This window comes from Zea mays, chromosome 1 (assembly GCF_902167145.1).
Source record: "Zea mays cultivar B73 chromosome 1, Zm-B73-REFERENCE-NAM-5.0, whole genome shotgun sequence".
Lineage (NCBI taxonomy): Eukaryota > Viridiplantae > Streptophyta > Magnoliopsida > Poales > Poaceae > Zea > Zea mays.
This window is the reverse complement of record NC_050096.1, coordinates 185,400,731-185,420,926: the sequence shown is the minus strand read 5'-3', so window position 1 is coordinate 185,420,926 and position 20,196 is coordinate 185,400,731. Positions and strand designations below refer to the sequence as shown.

Genomic DNA, 20,196 nt, shown 5'->3' with positions numbered 1-20,196 from the left:
TCACCACAGTTCACCCGTTACATACATTATGCCCATGCGGACAATCACTCCATATCTCGTGCTAACAATGCTATATAACACGTCTACAGTGCTCTCCCCACTGGATCTGGTCAGAAACCACGGCCACGACCACGACCACCGAAAACACAACGGCGGAGGTTCCAGGGCCCACGGCCACGGCCACGGCCACGACCACCGAAAACACGGTGGCGGAGGTTCCAGGTTCCACGACCAAGAACTTCTGGTCGCATGTAATCCTCAAGGACCTCTCTCAACCTACAATCCAAGATTTCATATATATATATATATATATATATATATATATATATATATATATATATATATATATATATATATATATATATATATATATATATATATATATATATATATATATATATATATATATATATATATATAATAAGATTTATTGAAACTTGTTCAAACGAGCTGGCTGTAGCTTGTGCTGCTGATGCAGCAGCCAGGGCTTGTTTGGTTGATGCCTTGTGAAACCTGCTTATACCAGGCAATATCAAGAAAGCATAATCAGATCCCAGATGATGCTGCCTGGCGCTGGCAGCTTTTTAAGGCTTCAAAGCAAACACGCCCGCAAAGCAATTGAGCTATCAAAAAAATATTGAAGGATATGGGGCTGCAGCTGCTTAGACCAGCAGATCTGGGCCAAGCAGCTGCAGCAAGCAAAAGTGAAGAGGCTGAGTAATCCTAACATAAACTAAATGCTAAGACAGTGCCATAAAAATTTATTGCCCTTACCATTCTCACAATTCATCTGTCATAAGATGGTCACAGCATAGCAAGTTTTCCAAGACAGCTGGAAGGTCTTCGAGATACATTGAGCTCAGAAGATCCAATTCTGGAAGTTTGTTAAAAGGTTCTTCCTCCTCTTGTTGACATTCATCCTCCTTCATACAGAGCAATAATTCTGGTATAAAAATCAGTGAAACAAACATAAAATAGAAAAAAAGAAATAAATATTCACCTTAGGCTTTTGCTTTCCATGTTCGCTTATTTGTCTTGCAAAAATAGACAAGCTACCAGCATCAGGTTTATACAACCCATACCCCCGTACGCGTGCGCCTTCATTCTCCTGAACCTTTTTGTTGCTTTTATCTTCAACAGGGATGTGCCTTAAAACCTTTTTGAGGACTGGATGTCCATGTTGTGAAATTTACTCTTTCCAATCATATTTAAGAGGAGTACTTGACAGTACTGATTTCAAAGCATTTCTCACATCCAATGGTGCCAAGCGACGTATTCTATGAATTCCATAATATAATCCAGCTCTAGCCAATGAGATCCTCAGCGCCAGGGTACTCAATACACAATCCCAGAATCCATAAAGTCGACGTCAGTAGCCCTCAAGTTGTTGTGGGCTACATACTAAAGGTCTGCAGGGAGGTTCTGACAACTTATTGGTCAAGTGGGTAAAAAATGTCGATAGACCAACCCCTTTTATTCTATATAGCTCAATAATATTGTGAAGATAAATAAAGTAGTCATTGAATTTTGCCTTTTTAGAGAACTTGTCACAATAAGGTGCACGGATTTCAGCACGGACCCCATCAATGACAACTATTGTACTAACGTCAAACTGTCCATTCCAACTTAATCCCGCGTTATGAGGTTAAATCATTTCTTGCAACAGATCCAGTCCAAAAACTCTGCCTATCTTTGTGGTATCAGCAATCTCTAAAAAAGTACCATCAGCAAATATAGTTTTAGCTTCAGAGAACTCATTACCAGGTATCTGAAAAAAATCCTCAAGTGATGTTTCCCATGTTTCATGAACAAATTGAGGACCAGGCACAGACTTCTCATGCGATGTATCCTCTTCAGTAGGAACAAAGTGAGAACTATAACCATCTCTCTGAAAAATAAACACAATTTCAGCCTTCGCAGTTCGCATAATACAATAATGAGGACAACATACATTGCTTATTGCCACAACTGATTATACACTAATTTTCTTTAATGTAAGATGGCACTTTCAAACAAAACACAACATGACTTGCAAGAAAGATAAGATTTCATGTATTAATAGTATGTATAAAGCATTCAGATATTACCGGTAGAAATAAAAATGTAAAAAAGGAAGACCTGTTATAAATCAAATGTGAAGGGTAACATAGTACAAAATGAGACACAAAGTCATTGCAATTACAGATATATTTGATTTCGCAAACCAGTAAAAAAATTGTAACAAAGCAAGGTCAATTTTATGGTTAATGCTAAGCATACCAAAAGAGCTGCATCGGGTCCCGAACACAACTGTGTCAGGCTGCAGTCTGAATATAATCCGACACCATGTGGTGTAATCCATTTAGAATTTGGCTTCATGAATGAGGTAGATGCTCCCGAGGTACTTGTTTCAGAAACAAAGTAAGAACCCTAAAGTGAGAAGCACACAATTTAATCCTCAATATGTTTATTGCTACCATTGTGAAGTTCTAAGTTAAGATAATAATGTGAGGAGAGGCAGAGGAACACCGAAGTTGACATGAGGGGAATCAATAAAAAGAGATGTGAAAGAATGGGATATACCTAGAGATCTGTGTCTGAATTGGTGTGCTTGGAAAACGACTATCGATGTGCCTGAACCGTGACTGCGGGTGCTTGTTGGGTTTCAACTCTAGCCTACCCCAACTTGCTTGGGACTGACACACTTGGTTGTTGTTGTTGTTATTGTATTTATTGCTACCATCAATTGTAATAACGCTAATATTTTTCAATGCAAAATGAATTTTCAAACAAGAACAAAGACAACATGACTTCCATGGAAGATAAAATTTCATGTATATGGGGAGAGTGTGGGGGACAGATATCCCCCGGGTCCACTAAAAGAGTAAAAGACCTCACGAAAGGCTCAAGGGCCCAATAAATCGTAAGGTCATTCTTTCGTGGGCCTGGGGAGGGACAATCAGCGAAGCAGATCGACATGAGGCCGGATTGATGCCAGCCCGGACGGCCCACAACGTCGAGCGAGCGACCACAACAGAGATCCGACTTTCCCGCGCTGGAGCCCCCATGCAACGGAGCCATGCGAGGATAGGTCGGCAGAACTACAGGGAGATAAACTCAAACAGTTCACTATCTTTTAGCTACACATTGTTGTCATATCCACGTGTATTGCCCCACGGTCGAGTATATAAGGCCTAGGGGCACCCCTTCAGAACAATCGACCCTATTACTCAGTCACCCACCTCAACTCTCTGCATTCTCAATTCGGAGAGCTCCCTTGTAACCTCGTTCACCAAGCATACTCACCAGGACATAGGGTGTTACGCATCTCTAAGCGGCCCGAACCTGTAAACATTGTCCATTGTCCCTCGTGCATCTGGCACGAACCATTTTGCTACAGTCGTCGACACCGTCCTACTCCTAAAAACACCTCCAGGGGCAACCCCGGGTGTGCGGTCGGACCCAAAACACCGACAGCTGGCGCACCAGGTAGGGGGTGTGTCGACGATCCAAGCTAGCTCAATGGTCGTCACCTTCCTCAACAAGATCACCCTCCGTCCCGGATACGTATTCTGCTTCGGAACAATTTCATCCGTAGCAGATGAAGAGGGAACTCTACACCGCATTGCAGATCCGCCGAAAAAGAAGTCTCCTCCAACAAACTCCGAAAATGTCGGAGAAGCGCAACCTCCAGCTCTTCGGAAAAAGATCGTCCCCAGAAAGTCAGGGGTCGAGAGCCCGCTGACTCGGAGAACTCCACTGTCTACTTCCCCAACAAAAGAATGGACATAGATCGCGAGGAAGAAGGAGACCAAGGGGAAGCAAGTTGTTCTTTCCGTTCCTCCGCCCTCAAAGGAGAACGGAAAGAAGGTCGCCACGACAGCAGCACCATTCTATCCCGACGTCCTCTTCATCGGGAGAGTGGAGTCGCCTCCCGTCTCCGACGATGAGCCGACCGCACCCGGAGAAGAACCACCTCAACGAGAATCCCGCCGATGGAGAAACCGGCGCAGGAACGTTCGACGACATCATGCGGCCGGAGAACGGGATCCAGAGCAACCTGTCTCGCGGGACGAGGTCTCGGAGATCGTAGAAACTCCGGAGGAACGCGTCTTCAGAGAACGAAGGAACTCCCGACGACGCGATCACCGCCGGGCTCAGGAACAAGCCGAGCAAGATGCAAGGCAACGCCGGGAGAATCCATTCTTCGGGCGCAACCTGAATCCCGACTTCGCCTGAGCCATGAACACGTCGAGCGAAGTTGGAGGAGTACTAGCTCGGATAGCTGATGGACTCCCTCGGACTCCCGACGCCGAGGGCTACCGACGACTGTTCACCCAGGCAGCCAACCATCTTCTACCGCTTGCTCACCCGCCGAACGATCTACGACACGCCATCAACAGTCACCGAGACGCGCGAAGCTCCATCAATGCTTCGCGTGAACGACGGCATGAGAACGAGATCCGCCGCCGGGAGGAGTACGACAGGGATCATGGCATCCCAGCTCGGAGCCAGGCCACCAGAACTGAGTCGGCAACGGCCTCAACTGGTGGTACTACCCGAGGACAGTCGAGGAACCACAACAACCACTCCCCTCCCCGGGACAGACATCATCCCCGACGACAGGTGGACACATGCGAAGTGTCTGCTCTTACTCCGCGCCTTAGGGCCATCCAATGGCCTCCCAACTTCAAGGTATCCAATGTCGACAAATATGAACCTAAGCAGGATCCATGGGGCTGGCTAGCCGTCTACACCACCGCTGCTCGAGCTGCCGGGGCGTCCGAAGACGTGATGACCGCGTACTTACCCATTGTCCTCGGGCAAGACGCGCTGCAATGGCTACGACATCTACCCCGACACTGCATCGATGACTGGGGCGACTTCAGTCGACGCTTCACCGCCAATTTCCAGTCCCTCTCCGACAAACCGGCACAACCATGGAACCTCAAATCCATCAAACGCCGGGGGGACGAAACTCTCCGGTCGTACCTTAAAAGGTTCCAGACCATGAGAAATCGTATCCCCGAGGTCACGGAGGCGGCCGTGATCGAGGACTTCTACAGAGGATCCAATGACTCGGCCTTCGTCCGAGCCATATTACAGAAGGCACCGACTACTTCCGAGGAGCTGTTCCGGGAAGCCGACCTCTACATCACCGCCGACGAGCGGGCCCAGGACCTCATCGGAGGAGCAAAGCCCGCACCGGCGGCACCGCGACGCGACACGAACCAGCAACCCGACAAACGCTGGGAGAAGAGGCCTCACGAAGAAGTGCACGCCGCCGGACCACCTGCCTCTCGCGCCCGAGGAGGACCTCGCGGAGGCGAGCGCACGCTAGACGACATCCTCGACGCCCAATGCCCGTACCACAAGGACATGCGCCACACTCTACGCAACTGTCGGGACTTCAAGCACTCCATCGGGCACGGCCGACCCTTCCAACCTCTACCTCCTCCTCCGCCGAGGGGAGGACCAGATGAACCACGACAACCCCATCAGCAGGAGGAGGGAGGAGGAGCTTTCCCGCGCGTTGACAGGGAGGTCAACGTCATCTTCGGCGGACACAGGTCGCAGGAGAACAAAAGACAACAAAAGCTCAACGACCGTCAGATACTGGTGGCGACCACCGGTCCTCCCGCCCCATACCGGTGGTCGGAGCTGAGAGCACCTAGAGGGGGGGTGAATAGGTGATCCTGTGAAACTTGAAAACTTAAGCCACAAAACTTGGTTAATTGTTAGCACAATAATTTCCAAGTGGCTAGAGAGGAATCCTCAACAAAACACAATAACCAACAAGGATCAATCACAGAGATGGCACGGTGGTTATCCCGTGGTTCGGCCAAGACCAACGCTTGCCTACTCCACGTTGTGGCGTCCCAATGGACAAGGGTTGCAATCAACCCCTCTCAAGCGGTCCAAAGACCCACTTGAATACCACGGTTGTTTGCTTGTTTTACTCAATCCCGTTTGCGAGGAATCTCCACAACTTGGAGCCTCTCGCCCTTACACTTGAAGTTCACAAAGAAGCACGGAGCAAGGGAGGGATTAGCAACGCACTCAAGACAAGAAATCACAGCAATACCACGCACACAAGTCGCAACTAGAGCTCACAACACAACTCAATGAGTTCACCACTCAACTAAAGCTCTAATTGCTATCGCAAAGAATCAAAGGCGCGGAATCGATGTCTTGGTGCTTAGGAATGTTGTAGGAATGCTTGGTTTCTTCCTCCATGCGCCTAGGGGTCCCTTTTATAGCCCCAAGGCAGCTAGGAGCCGTTGAGAGCAATCTAGGAAGGTTGATCTTGGCTTCTGTCGACTGGCGCACCGGACAGTCCGGTGCACACCGGACACTGTCCGGTGCCCGATTTCCTTCCAAAAATGGCGCAGTCGACCGTTGGCAGCCTGAGAGCCGTTGGCGCACCGGACATGTCCGGTGCACACCGGACAGTCCGGTGCCCCCTTCTAGCCGTTGGCCCGGCCACGTGTCCCGCGCAGATCGCGCGGCCGACTGTTGGCCCGGTCGACCGTTGGCTCACCGGACAGTCCGGTGCACACCGGACAGTCCGGTGCACACCGGACAGTCCGGTGAATTATAGTCGTACGTCGCCGGTGAATTCCCAAGAGCGTCCACTTTGCTCGAGCCAGCCTGGCGCACCGGACAGTCCGGTGCCCCCAGACTCAGCAGAGTCTTGGCTGCTTGAGCCAAGACATTTCCAATTGGATTTTTCCTGTTTCCAGCACTTAGACACAACACATTAGTCCATAAAACAATGTACTAAGTCTGAGAAACATACCTTTCTCCTTGATTTGTACTTTGTCCACCTTTTTACACTTTGGCACTTGTGTTGGACACTAAATCACCAAAATACTTAGAAATGTCCCAAGGGCACATTTCCCTTTCAATCTCCCCCTTTTTGGTGATTTATGCCAACACAACATAAAGCAAGTAGAACAAGTACAAAATCAATTCAACTAAGAACTCAAATTGTTTTGATTCAAATTTGACATATATGGATCACTCTTTGCCATCACTTGGTTTGTTTTTGCAAATCAAACTCAATTTTCTATCTCTAAGTCAAACACACATGTTAAGACATAAAGAGAGTCATTCCAATAGAAATTGATTCAAGATTTCAAAAACTCCCCCTTTTTCCCATAATCAATACTTCTCCCCATAAGAAGCCAACTTTTGACAAGAGAGACACTCAAAGAGTTTTGACAAACCAAAAGCTCTATTCTACTATTTTCAAAATCTCTCAAGTGGTAGCTGATCCATTTATCGCTTTGGCCTTTATTTTCTCCCCCTTTGGCATCAAGCACCAAAATGGGATCAATCTTGGCCCTTAAACCCCATTGCCGCACCAAAATCTTCCGATAAGAACACATAGGCAATAAGAGTATAAAGATGAACTTGGAAAAGTTACTCTTTTCATCGGAGTGCAGTGGAAGTCTTGCATGGTCCAAGTCCACCTTTTCCCTTTCAATCCTCCTTTGAGACTAAAACAACCAAACTCAAGTACATGGTTAGTCTAAAAGGGTCAAGTTGTAGCACAGCTCCCCCTAAATATGTGCATCACTTGCAAAAAGGACTTGTGAGGTCCAGGGAGTGTTTGTACAACTTGAGCACCACAATAAGTAACAAAATGCAGAATGAACATGATCAAGGCATAAACACATGTATGCTACAATTCAATCCAAGTTCCACGAATCTAAGATATTGAGCTCACTACGCAGCCTGCAAAAGGTCTTCTCATCTAGAGGCTTGGTAAAGATATCTGCTAGCTGGTTCTCGGTGCTAACATGAAACACTTCGATATCTCCCTTTTGCTGGTGGTCTCTCAAAAAGTGATGCCGGATGTCAATGTGCTTTGTGCGGCTGTGCTCAACAGGATTTTCCGCTATTCGGATAGCACTCTCATTATCACATAGGAGTGGGACTTTGCTCAGATTGTAGCCAAAGTCCCTGAGGGTTTGCCTCATCCAAAGTAGTTGTGCACAACACTGTCCTGCGGCAACGTACTCGGCCTCAACGGTGGATAGGGCAACGGAAGTTTGTTTCTTAGAGTTCCACGACACCAGGGACCTTCCTAAGAATTGGCACGTCCCCGATGTACTCTTCCTATCGACCTTACATCCAGCATAGTCGGAATCTGAGTACCCAATCAAGTCAAAGTTAGACCCCTTTGGATACCAGATCCCAAAGCAAGGCGTAGCGACTAAATATCGAAGAATTCGCTTCACAGCCACTAAGTGACACTCCTTAGGATCGGATTGAAATCTAGCACACATGCATACGCTAAGCATAATATCCGGTCTACTAGCACATAGATAAAGCAAAGAACCTATCATGGACCGGTATGCTTTTTGATCAACGGACTTACCTCCTTTGTTGAGGTCGGTGTGTCCGTCAGTTCCCATCGGCGTCTTTGCGGGCTTGGCGTCCTTCATCCCAAACCGCTTTAGCAAGTCTTGCGTGTACTTCGTTTGGGAGATGAAAGTGCCGTCCTTGAGTTGCTTCACTTGGAACCCAAGGAAGTAGTTCAACTCGCCCATCATCGACATCTCGAATTTCTGCATCATCACCCTGCTAAACTCTTCACAAGACTTTTGATTAGTAGAACCAAATATTATGTCATCGACATAAATTTGGCACACAAAAAGATCACCATCGCAAGTCTTAGTAAAAAGAGTTGGATCGGCTTTCCCAACCTTGAAAGCATTAGCAATTAAGAAGTCTCTAAGGCATTCATACCATGCTCTTGGGGCTTGCTTAAGTCCATAGAGCGCCTTAGAGAGCTTACACACGTGGTCGGGGTACCGTTCATCCTCGAAGCCAGGGGGTTGCTCCACGTACACCTCCTCCTTGATCGGCCCGTTGAGGAAAGCGCTCTTCACATCCATTTGATACAACCTGAAAGAATGGTGAGCGACATAGGCTAGCAAGATACGAATTGATTCTAGCCTAGCCACAGGAGCAAAAGTCTCCTCAAAGTCCAAACCTGCGACTTGGGCATAACCTTTTGCCACAAGTCGAGCCTTGTTCCTCGTCACCACCCCGTGCTCGTCCTGTTTGTTGCGGAACACCCACTTGGTTCCCACAACGTTTTGCTTGGGACGAGGCACCAGTGTCCAAACTTCATTGCGCTTGAAGTTGTTTAGTTCCTCCTGCATGGCCAACACCCAGTCCAGATCTAGTAAGGCCTCTTCTACCCTGAAAGGCTCAATAGAAGAGACAAAGGAGTAATGCTCACAAAAATTAACTAATCTAGAGCGGGTAGTTACTCCCTTGCTAATATCACCCAAAATTTGGTCGACGGGATGATCCCTTTGGATCGTCGCTCGAACTTGGGTTGGAGGTGCCTGAGGTGCTTCTTCCTCTTCAACTTGATCATCCTGTGCTCCCCCTTGATCATGCGCCTCCACTTGAGGTACCTGTTCGTCATCTTGGGTTGGGGGATGCACCATAGTTGAGGAAGACGGTTGATCTTGCTCCAATTGTTCCTGAGGCCGTACATCTCCAATCGTCATGGTGCGTATTGTGGCCGTTGGAACGTCTTCTTCATCTACATCATCAAGATCAACAACTAGCTCTTGGAGAGCCATTAGTCTCATCAAATACAACGTCGCTAGAGACTTCAACCAAACCCGATGATTTGTTGAAGACCCTATACGCCTTTGTATTTGAATCATAACCTAATAAAAACCCTTCTACAGCTTTGGGAGCAAATTTAGAGGTTCTACCTTTCTTCACAAGAATATAACACTTGCTCCCAAATACACGAAAATAAGACACATTGGGTTTGTTACCAGTTAGCAGCTCGTATGAAGTCTTCTTGAGGAGGCGGTGAAGGTAGACCCTGTTGATGGCGTGGCAAGCCGTGTTCACGGCTTCCAACCAAAAGCGCTCGGGGGTCTTGAATTCTTCAAGCATAGTCCTTGCCATATCTATGAGCGTCCTGTTCTTCCTCTCTACCACACCATTTTGCTTAGGTGTGTAGGGAGCGGAGAACTCGTGCTTGATTCCTTCCTCCTCAAGGAACTCCTCCATTTGAAGATTCTTGAATTCGGACCCGTTGTCGCTCCTTATCTTCTTCACCTTGAGCTCAAACTCATTTTGAGCTCTCCTGAGGAAGCGCTTGAGGGTCCCTTGGGTTTCAGACTTATCCTGCAAAAAGAACACCAAAGTGAAGCGGGAAAAGTCATCAACAATAACTAGACCATACTTACTTCCTCCTATGCTCAGATAGGCGACGGGTCCGAAGAGGTCCATATGCAGCAGCTCCAGAGGTCTTGAAGTGGTCATCACATTCTTGCTGTGATGTGCTCCTCCCACTTGTTTACCTGCTTGACAAGCTGCACAAGGTCTATCTTTTTCGAATTGCACGTTAGTCAAACCTATCACGTGTTCTCCCTTTAAAAGCTTGTGAAGGTTCTTCATCCCCACATGTGCTAAGCGGCGATGCCACAGCCAGCCCATGCTAGTCTTAGCAATTAAGCATGCATCTAGACCGGCCTCCTCTTTTGCAAAATCAACTAAATAAAGTTTGTCGTCTAGTACACCCTTAAAAGCTAATGAACCATCACATCTCCTAAAGACAGACACATCTACATTTGTAAATAGACAATTATATCCCATATTACATAATTGACTGACAGATAGTAAATTATATCCAAGAGACTCAACTAAAAACACATTAGAGATAGAGTGCTCATTTGATATTGCAATCTTGCCTAAACCTTTCACCTTGCCTTGGTTCCCATCACCGAATACGATTGAATCTTGGGAATCCTTATTCTTGACGTAGGAGGTGAACATCTTCTTCTCTCCCGTCATATGGTTTGTGCATCCGCTGTCGATAATCCAGCTTGAGCCCCCGGATGCATAAACCTGCAAGGCAAATTTAGGCTTGGGTCTTAGGTACCCAACTCTTGTTGGGTCCTACAAGGTTAGTCACAATTTCCTTAGGGACCCAAATGCAAGTTTTATCACCCTTGCATTTTGCCCCTAATTTCCTAGCAACTATCTTCCTATCCTTTCTACAAATAGCAAAGGAAGCATTTAAAGCATGATAAATTGTAGAGGGACCATTCATAACTTTTCTAGGAACATGAACAATATTCTTTCTAGGCACATGATGAATATTTTTCCTAGGCATATCTCTATCATGCATATAGGAAGAACTGGGAGCAAACATAGCATAAGAATCATAGGCATGTGAAAAAGCATTGCAACTCCTATGAGACTGTCTTCTATCATTGTACATAAAAGCATGGTTCTTTTTAGTACTACTTGCCATAGGGGCCTTCCCTTTCTCCTTAGTGGAGATGGGAGCCTTATGGCTTGTTAAGTTCTTGGCTTCCCTCTTGAAGCCAAGCCCATCCTTAATTGAGGGGTGTCTACCAATCGTGTAGGCATCCCTAGCAAATTTTAGTTTATCAAAATCACTTTTGCTAGCCTTAAGTTGGGCATTAAGACTAGTCATTTCATCATTTAACTTAGCAATAGAAGCTATGTGTTCACTACAAGCATCAATATCAAAATCTTTATATCTATTGCAAATAACAACATTTTCCACACAAGTTGTTGATTTACCGGCTATTTCTAACATAGCATTCAAATCATCATTAATGCTCCTTAAGCTAGAAATCGTGTCATAGCAAGAAGATAATTCACAAGAAAGCATTTCATTTCTTTTAACTTCTAAGGCATGAGTTTTTTGTGCTTCTACAAATTTGTCATGTTCTTCATACAACAAATCTTATTGTTTTTCTAAGAGCCTATTCTTATCATTCAAGGCATCAATCAATTCATTAATTTTATCTACCTTGGTTCTATCTAGGCCCTTAAATAAACATGAATAATCTATTTCATCCTCATCACTAGATTCGTCCTCACTTGAAGAAGCATAAGTAGAGTCTCGAGTACATACCTTCTTCTCCCTTGCCATAAGGCATGTGTGACACTCGTTGGGGAAGAGGGATGACTTGTTGAAGGCGATGGCGGCGAGTCCTTCATTGTCGGAGTCGGACGAGGAGCAATCCGAATCCCACTCCTTGCCAAGATGTGCCTCGCCCTTTGCCTTCTTATAGTTCTTCTTCTTCTCCCTCTTGTTCCCTTGATCCTGATCACTATCATTGTCGGGACAGTTAGCAATAAAATGACCAATCTTACCGCATTTGAAGCATGAGCGCTTCCCCTTGGTTTTGGTCTTGCTTGGCTGCCCCTTGCGACCCTTTAGCGCCGTCTTGAATCTTTTGATGATGAGGGCCATCTCTTCATCATTAAGTCCGGCCGCCTCAATTTGTGCCACCTTGCTAGGTAGCGCCTCCTTGCTTCTTGTTGCCTTGAGAGCAAGGGGTTGAGGCTCGTTGATTGGTCCATTTAATGCGTCGTCCACGTATCTTGCCTCCTTGATCATCATTCGCTCGCTTACGAATTTTCCAAGGACTTCTTCGGGCGACATTTTGGTGTACCTGGGATTCTCACGAATATTATTCACCAAATGAGGATCAAGAACGGTAAAGGACCTTAGCATCAGTCAGACGACGTCGTGGTCCGTCCATCGCGTGCTTCCGTAGCTCCTTATTTTGTTGATAAGGGTCTTGAGCCGGTTGTATGTTTGTGTTGGCTCCTCACCCCTTATCATCGCGAATCGTCCAAGCTTGCCCTCCACCAACTCCATCTTGGTGAGCAAGGTGACGTCGTTCCCCTCATGTGAAATCTTGAGGGTGTCTCAGATCTGCTTGGCGTTATCCAAGCCGCTCACTTTGTGGTATTCATCCCTGCACAATGAAGCTAGAAGAACAGTAGTAGCTTGTGCATTCTTATGAATTTGCTCATTAATGAACATGGGACTATCCGAACTGTCAAAGTGCATTCCACTCTCTACAATCTCCCATATACTAGGATGGAGAGAGAACAAGTGACTACGCATTTTGTGACTCCAAAATCCGTAGTCCTCTCCATCAAAATGAGGAGGTTTACCAAGTGGAATAGATAATAAATGAGCATTTGTATTTTGAGGAATACGAGAGTAATCAAAAGAAAAGTTCGAATTGACCGGTTTTCTTCTCTCGTAGTCGTTGTGGTCGTCGTCCTTTTGGGAAGAAGTAGACTCATCGCTGTCGTCGTAGTAGACGATCTCCTTGATGCGCCTCGTCTTCTTCTTCTTCCCATCTTTCCGTCTATGGCCCGAGCCCGAGACGGTAGGCTTGTCATCCTTCGGCTCGTTGACGAAAGATTCCTTCTCTTTATCGTTGATCACGATACCCTTCCCCTTAGGATCCATCTCTTCGGGCGGTTAGTCCCTTTGTGAAGAGAACGACTCTGATACCAATTGAGAGCACCTAGAGGGGGGTGAATAGGTGATCCTGTGAAACTTGAAAACTTAAGCCACAAAACTTGGTTAATTGTTAGCACAATAATTGCCAAGTGGCTAGAGAGGAATCCTCAACAAAACACAATAACCAACAAGGATCAATCACAGAGATGGCACGGTGGTTATCCCGTGGTTCGGCCAAGACCAACGCTTGCCTACTCCACGTTGTGGCGTCCCAATGGACGAGGGTTGCAATCAACCCCTCTCAAGCGGTCCAAAGACCCACTTGAATACCACGGTGTTTTGCTTGCTTTACTCAATCCCGTTTGCGAGGAATCTCCACAACTTGGAGCCTCTCGCCCTTACACTTGAAGTTCACAAAGAAGCACGGAGCAAGGGAGGGATTAGCAACGCACTCAAGACAAGAAATCACAGCAATACCACGCACACAAGTCGCAACTAGAGCTCACAACACAACTCAATGAGTTCACCACTCAACTAAAGCTCTAATTGCTATCGCAAAGAATCAAAGGCGCGGAATCGATGTCTTGGTGCTTAGGAATGTTGTAGGAATGCTTGGTTTCTTCCTCCATGCGCCTAGGGGTCCCTTTTATAGCCCCAAGGCAGCTAGGAGCCGTTGAGAGCAATCTAGGAAGGCTGATCTTGCCTTCTGTCGACTGGCGCACCGGACAGTCCGGTGCACACCGGACACTGTCCGGTGCCCGATTTCCTTCCAAAAATGGCGCAGTCGACCGTTGGCAGCCTGAGAGCCGTTGGCGCACCGGACATGTCCGGTGCACACCGGACAGTCCGGTGCCCCCTTCTAGCCGTTGGCTCGGCCACGTGTCCCGCGCAGATCGCGCGGCCGACCGTTGGCCTGGCCGACCGTTGGCTCACCGGACAGTCCGGTGCACACCGGACAGTCCGGTGAATTATAGCCGTACGTCGCCGGTGAATTCCCGAGAGCGGCCACTTTGCTCGAGCCAGCCTGGTGCACCGGACACTGTCCGGTGCACCACCGGACAGTCCGGTGCCCCCAGACTCAGCAGAGTCTTGGCTGCTTGAGCCAAGACATTTCCAATTGGATTTTTTCTGTTTCCAGCACTTAGACACAACACATTAGTCCATAAAACAATGTACTAAGTCTGAGAAACATACCTTTCTCCTTGATTTGTACTTTGTCCACCTTTTTACACTTTGGCACTTGTGTTGGACACTAAATCACCAAAATACTTAGAAATGTCCCAAGGGCACATTTCCCTTTCAGGAGCACCCGATCACTTTCACTCGGGAGAATCAATGGCTCAACTTCGACCATCCAGGCAAATACCCGCTCCTCGTCGATCCAGTGATCCGAGAAAGCCGGGTGAAGAAGGTGCTAGTGGACGGGGGGAGCAGCATCAACGTCACCTTCCCCCGGACACTCCAAGGCTTGGGAGTTCACCTCAAAGAGCTCCACGAGTCGGACACTCCCTTCTTCGGCATCGTGCCGACTGAAGGGGAATACCCGCTAGGCCACATCTACATGCTTGTCACCTTTGGAACTCCGGAGAACTACAGAACCGAGTTCCTGAGGTTCGAAGTGGCGAACTTCGACTGCGGGTACAACGCCATCATCGGGAGGCCGGGATTGGCCAAATTCATGGCCATTCCTCATTACACGTACATGATACTGAAGATGCCAGGACCACAAGGAATCATAACTATGCGCGCCGACTTCCAAGGCGTCGCAGAGTGTTTCCGAGTGGCCATCCAAGCGGCCCTCGCCACCAAGCCGTCGATGATTTCTTCAACACAGGCGAACTCTAAGCCTGAGGAGGACCTTGCAGTACCGGCGAATGAAGCTCAGGTCGCGACCTCTATGCGGCCGACTGAAGAAACTAAAAGGATCAACCTGGGGTTCTCTGATGAACGCAAGACTGCCATCATCAGCTCCAGCCTGGACGACAAATAGGAAAGCGCGCTCGTCCAGTTTCTGCAAGATAACCGAGACGTATTCGCATGGCAACCTGCGGATATGCCGGGAGTCCCAAGAGAACTGGTCGAGCACAAACTGAAAGTCTATCCCCAGGCGAGGCCGATCCGGCAAAAACTACGACGTTTCACGCCCGACAAGAGAGAGGCCATTCGCGCCGAGTTAGCTCGCTTGGTCGCGGCTGGATTTATTAGAGAAGTATTACACCCCGAGTGGTTAGCCAACCCTGTTCTTGTACTCAAAAAGAATAAATTGGATTGGCGCATGTGCGTCGACTATACTGATCTCAACAAACACTGTCCGAAGGATCCCTTCGGGCTCCCGAGGATAGATCAGGTGGTGGACTCCACCGCTGGATGTTCTGTGCTGTCTTTCCTGGATTGCTATTCCGGATACCACCAGATTAGTTTGGCAAAGGAAGACGAAGAAAAAACAGCGTTCATTACTCCGTTTGGTGCTTTCTGTTATACCTCCATGCCGTTCGGCCTCAAAAACGCTGGAGCGACTTATCAGAGAGCCATTCAAACATGCTTAGCCGATCACTGGGGCAAGCGTGTGGAGGCCTACGTAGATGATGTGGTAATCAAAACGGAGAACTCGGAAAACTTCATCAAAGACTTACAGCTGGTTTTCAACAGTCTGAGGCGGTATCGATGGAAGCTTAACCCCGAGAAATGTGTTTTTGGGGTACCAGCAGGAAAGTTGCTCGGGTTTATTGTCAGCCACCGGGGAATTGAGGCTAATCCGGATAAAATTGAGGCTATCATGAAGATGGAAGCACCTCGGTCACAAAAGAAGGTTCAGTGACTTACTGGATGTATGGCAGCTCTGAGCAGATTTATATCCAGGCTGGGGGAAAAAGGTTTACCATTTTACAAGCTACTTAAGAAGGTGGATAAGTTTCAGTGGACTTCAGAGGCACAGGAAGCTCTAGATGCACTGAAAAGATTCTTGACAACACCGCCAGTACTAAAGCCGCCACGACGAGCCACATCAACTCAACCAGCTGAAGATCTGCTACTATATATCTCTTGCACGACTCACGTGGTAAGCACCATGTTGGTAGTCGAGCGAGCAGAAGAAGGACATGCCTACCCAGTGCAGCATCCTGTTTACTTCATCAGTGAAGTTCTGGGCCCCTCGAAGAAAAAGTATCCTCAAGTTCAGAAGTTATTGTATGCAGTACTTCTAACTGCCCGCAAGTTACGTCACTACTTTGATGACCACAAAGTCATAGTGGTTACTGGTTTTCCAATAGGGGATATTCTTCACAACAAGGAAGCCATTGGCCGAATAGCCAAGTGGGCTTGCGAGCTGGGATCTCATGATATCGAATTTCGACCTTGCACTGCCATCAAGACTCAAGCATTGGTTGATTTCGTATCAGAGTGGACTGAACAGCAAGTACCAGATAACCCAGAGACTGCAGAAGTATGGCGAATGTATTTTGATGGCTCGCTGAAGCTGCAGGGAGCAGGAGCGGGAATTCTCTTCGTCACACCTAGAGGCGAGCACCTCAAATATGCCCTCCAGTTGCTGTTTCCGGCCTCCAACAATGTAGTCGAGTATGAAGCTCTGATCCATGGATTGAACATCGCCATATCATTGGGCATCAAGAGACTGATGGTGTACGGGGACTCTCTGGTAGTCATTAGCCAGATAAACAAAGAGTGGGATTGTTCAAGCGATTCAATGGGAAAGTACTGCACTGCCGTCCGAAAGCTAGAAGATAAATTTGAGGGTCTGGAATTTCATCATGTAGAAAGAGATCGGAACACGGCAGCCGATGTGTTGTCCAAGCTAGGATCCAGTCGAACTCAGGTCCCACCTGGAGTCTTTGTACAAGAAATACTACAGCCGAGCATCTCAACGGATCAAGCAGAAGAGTGTAATATTATAAATCAACCTGAGTCAGACTCTGATGACTGGAGAAGGCCAATCATCAGGTATATAAAGAATGAAGAGGAACCAGATGATAAAAATGCAGCTGAGCGCATTGCCAGACAGTCAGCTCACTACACACTCATTGGAGAGACATTATACAGAAGGGGTGCAACATGCGTTCTCATGAAGTGCATTCTCTCATCTACTGGGAAGCGACTTCTGGAGGAGGCCCATGCCGGGCAATGTGGAATACATGCGGCGTCCAAGACACTAGTCGGGAAGGTTTTTAGGTCAGGATTCTATTGGCCAACAGCGAAGAGTGATGCAGCCGAGTTAGTTCAGAGGTGCGAAGCTTGCCAGTATTTGTCAAAACAACAACATCTACCAGCACAGCAACTGCAGACCATACCGGTAACTTGGCCCTTCGCATGCTGGGGACTGGATATGATTGGACCTTTCAATAAAGCTCAAGCAGGATACACTCATGTGTTGGTAGCAATCGACAAATTCACTAAATGGATAGAGTTCAAGCCCATTGCTTCTTTAACCTCAGCTAAGGCCATGGAATTCATACAAGACATAATATTCAGATTCGGGATACCAAACAGCATCATAACTGACCTAGGATCCAACTTCACAAGTTCAGAGTTCTTCGACTTTTGCGAGCAAAAAAGCATTCAAATCAAGTATGCTTCTGTAGCACATCCAAGAGCCAACGGGCAGGTTGAGCGAGCCAACGGGATGATACTGGAAGCACTCAGGAAAAAGGTCTTCGATAAGAATGAAAAGTTCGCAGGAAAATGGATAAGAGAATTGCCCTATGTCGTCTAGAGCCTAAGAACCCAGCCTAGCCGAGCTCTGCATGGAAACACTCCTTTCTTCATGGTCTATGGGTCAGAGGCAGTATTACCAGCCGACCTCAAGTTCGGAGCGCCAAGGTTGATCTTCGAAAGCATAGCAGAAGTCGAAGCCACCAGGCTGGAGGACATTGATGTACTCGAGGAAGAACGGTTGAACGCAGTAATCCAATCAGCACGATACCAGCAAACTCTAAGGCGCTATCACGACAAGGCCGTGCGACAGCGATCCTTCTCAGTAGGAGATCTCGTCCTCCGTCGAATTCTAACGGGGGAGGGACGGCACAAGTTATCGCCCTTATGGGAAGGACCCTTCATAGTAGCAGAAGTCACTCGGCCAGGATCATATCGTCTCACTCAGATGGACGGCACAGAAGTCGGGAACTCCTGGAACATAGAACACCTCAGGAAGTTTTATCCCTAGCTGTATTTCAAAAGCTATCGGGACGACGATGTACTCTGTAAAATGGAAATATGTCATCAATAAAAAAGGGCTTCAAAGATACTCAGTTTGTTCATGATTGACTTGCATTCTTACTTAACTCGGGGTGACCACTATGCCCTGCTAACGGAGCAATCGACTTAAGTCGGCAACGACTTAAGGCGGTGCAACATGCTCGCGCTTACTAAACTCGGGGTGACCACTATGCCCTGCAAATGGAGCAATCGGCTTAAGTCGGCAACGACTTAAGGCGGTGCAACATGCTCGCGCTTACTTAACTCGGGGTGACCACTATGCCCTGCTAACGGAGCAATCGGCTTAAGTCGGCGACGACTTAAACCGGTGCAACATGCTCACGCTTACTTAACTCGGGGTGACCACTATGCCCTGCTAACGGAGCAATCGGCTTAAGTCGGCAACGACTTAAGGCAGTGCAACATGCTCGCGCTTACTTAACTCGGGGTGACCACTATGCCCTGCTAACGGAGCAATCGGCTTAAGTCGGCAACGACTTAAGGCGGTGCAACATGCTCGCGCTTACTTAACTCGGGGTGACCACTATGCCCTGCTAACGGAGCAATCGGCTTAAGTCGGCGATGACTTAAACCGGTGCAACATGCTCACGCTTACTTAACTCGGGGTGACCACTATACCCCGCTAACAGAGCAATCGGCTAAAGTCAGCAGCGACTTAAGCCGGTGCAACATGCTCACGCCTACGCAATTCAGGGTGACCACTGCGCCCTATTAACAGAAGCAATCGACTTAAGTCAGCAGCGACTTAAGGCGATCTGACGTGCTTACAATTACTCATATAAGGATGACTTCTATATCCCGCAAACAAATTTCAAAACCATCGCACATCATTTTACTACTGTAAATTTATGAACTGATGAATTCTAAAACAATATGAGAATAACAATATCGTCCAAGTACTGAAATGACGTCCTCTAACAAATGTCTGACCATGCTAACCGCGCGCTCAAAGCACGCAAAATGTTTCTCTATTTTGTGATATTTTTCTCAGGAGCAATCGATGAGGAAGGACGACTCGAGGAATCAGGGGCAGCATTCATGTCAGCCCTTATATCTTCGGGAACAGCCACGCTGGGTCTCCTCATCAAGATTCGCCCCGCCCGAATAGCCTTGTCCATGGCTCTGTCACGCTGGGCTCTGAGGGTAACGGAAGTTTCTTCAGCAACCTTGGCAGCCAGCTGGGCAGTTTCTAACTCCTGGGCGATGGATTTCTTGGAAGCTCGGAGTTCTTTGATGGTAGCGTCCTTCGCTGATATCAACTGCTTGAGCCAGGTCACCTCATCCGTGGATTCCTGCAGCTTACAGCGTTGGTTGTCTAACTCTTCCATGGTGAAGCGATGACTCCTCTCCAGGATAGTCAGCGAGTTTCTAGAATCACGATACAATCTGTCAAGACTGTCGCGAGAAGCAGCAAGGATACGTTTTTCTTCCTGCAAACAAAAGTCAACTCCCTCAAACATCAAGCAAGTAATAGGATCACAACAAGGCAAAGCGCAGTTTCATAAGTCACCTTTTCAGAATCAAGCTGAGCATGAAGAGAAGAACTCAGTGCATTGGCGTCATCTAAGGCAGCAGAGACCTGAACTAGTTCAGTCTGACTTTGAGAATACTTTTCCTCAAAGTCAGAGCACCGCTGGACCAATTCAGCCTGATCTCGAGAATGTTTTTCCTCAAGAGTGGAAATCTGCCGAGTCATACCT

The 20,196-nt window shown here is 47.5% G+C and overlaps 1 protein-coding gene across 2 annotated transcripts in view; it reads right to left on the bottom strand.

Annotated features, from left to right (window-relative positions):
• Window positions 1-439: 439 nt before the first annotated feature.
• LOC103641269 (uncharacterized) overlaps window positions 440-20,196 on the bottom strand; it is a 29,661-nt gene continuing 9,904 nt past the window's right edge. Inside the window, exons 14-16 of one of the 2 annotated variants that reach the window (XM_035964182.1) lie at window positions 1,001-1,888; window positions 775-923; window positions 440-513 (exon numbers count right to left, since the gene is read on the bottom strand). The gene's annotated coding sequence lies outside the window, so the exon portion shown is untranslated. Of the gene's footprint in view, window positions 924-1,000; window positions 1,889-20,196 lie in introns of both variants that reach the window. The other variant, XM_035964181.1, reaches the window with a different exon arrangement.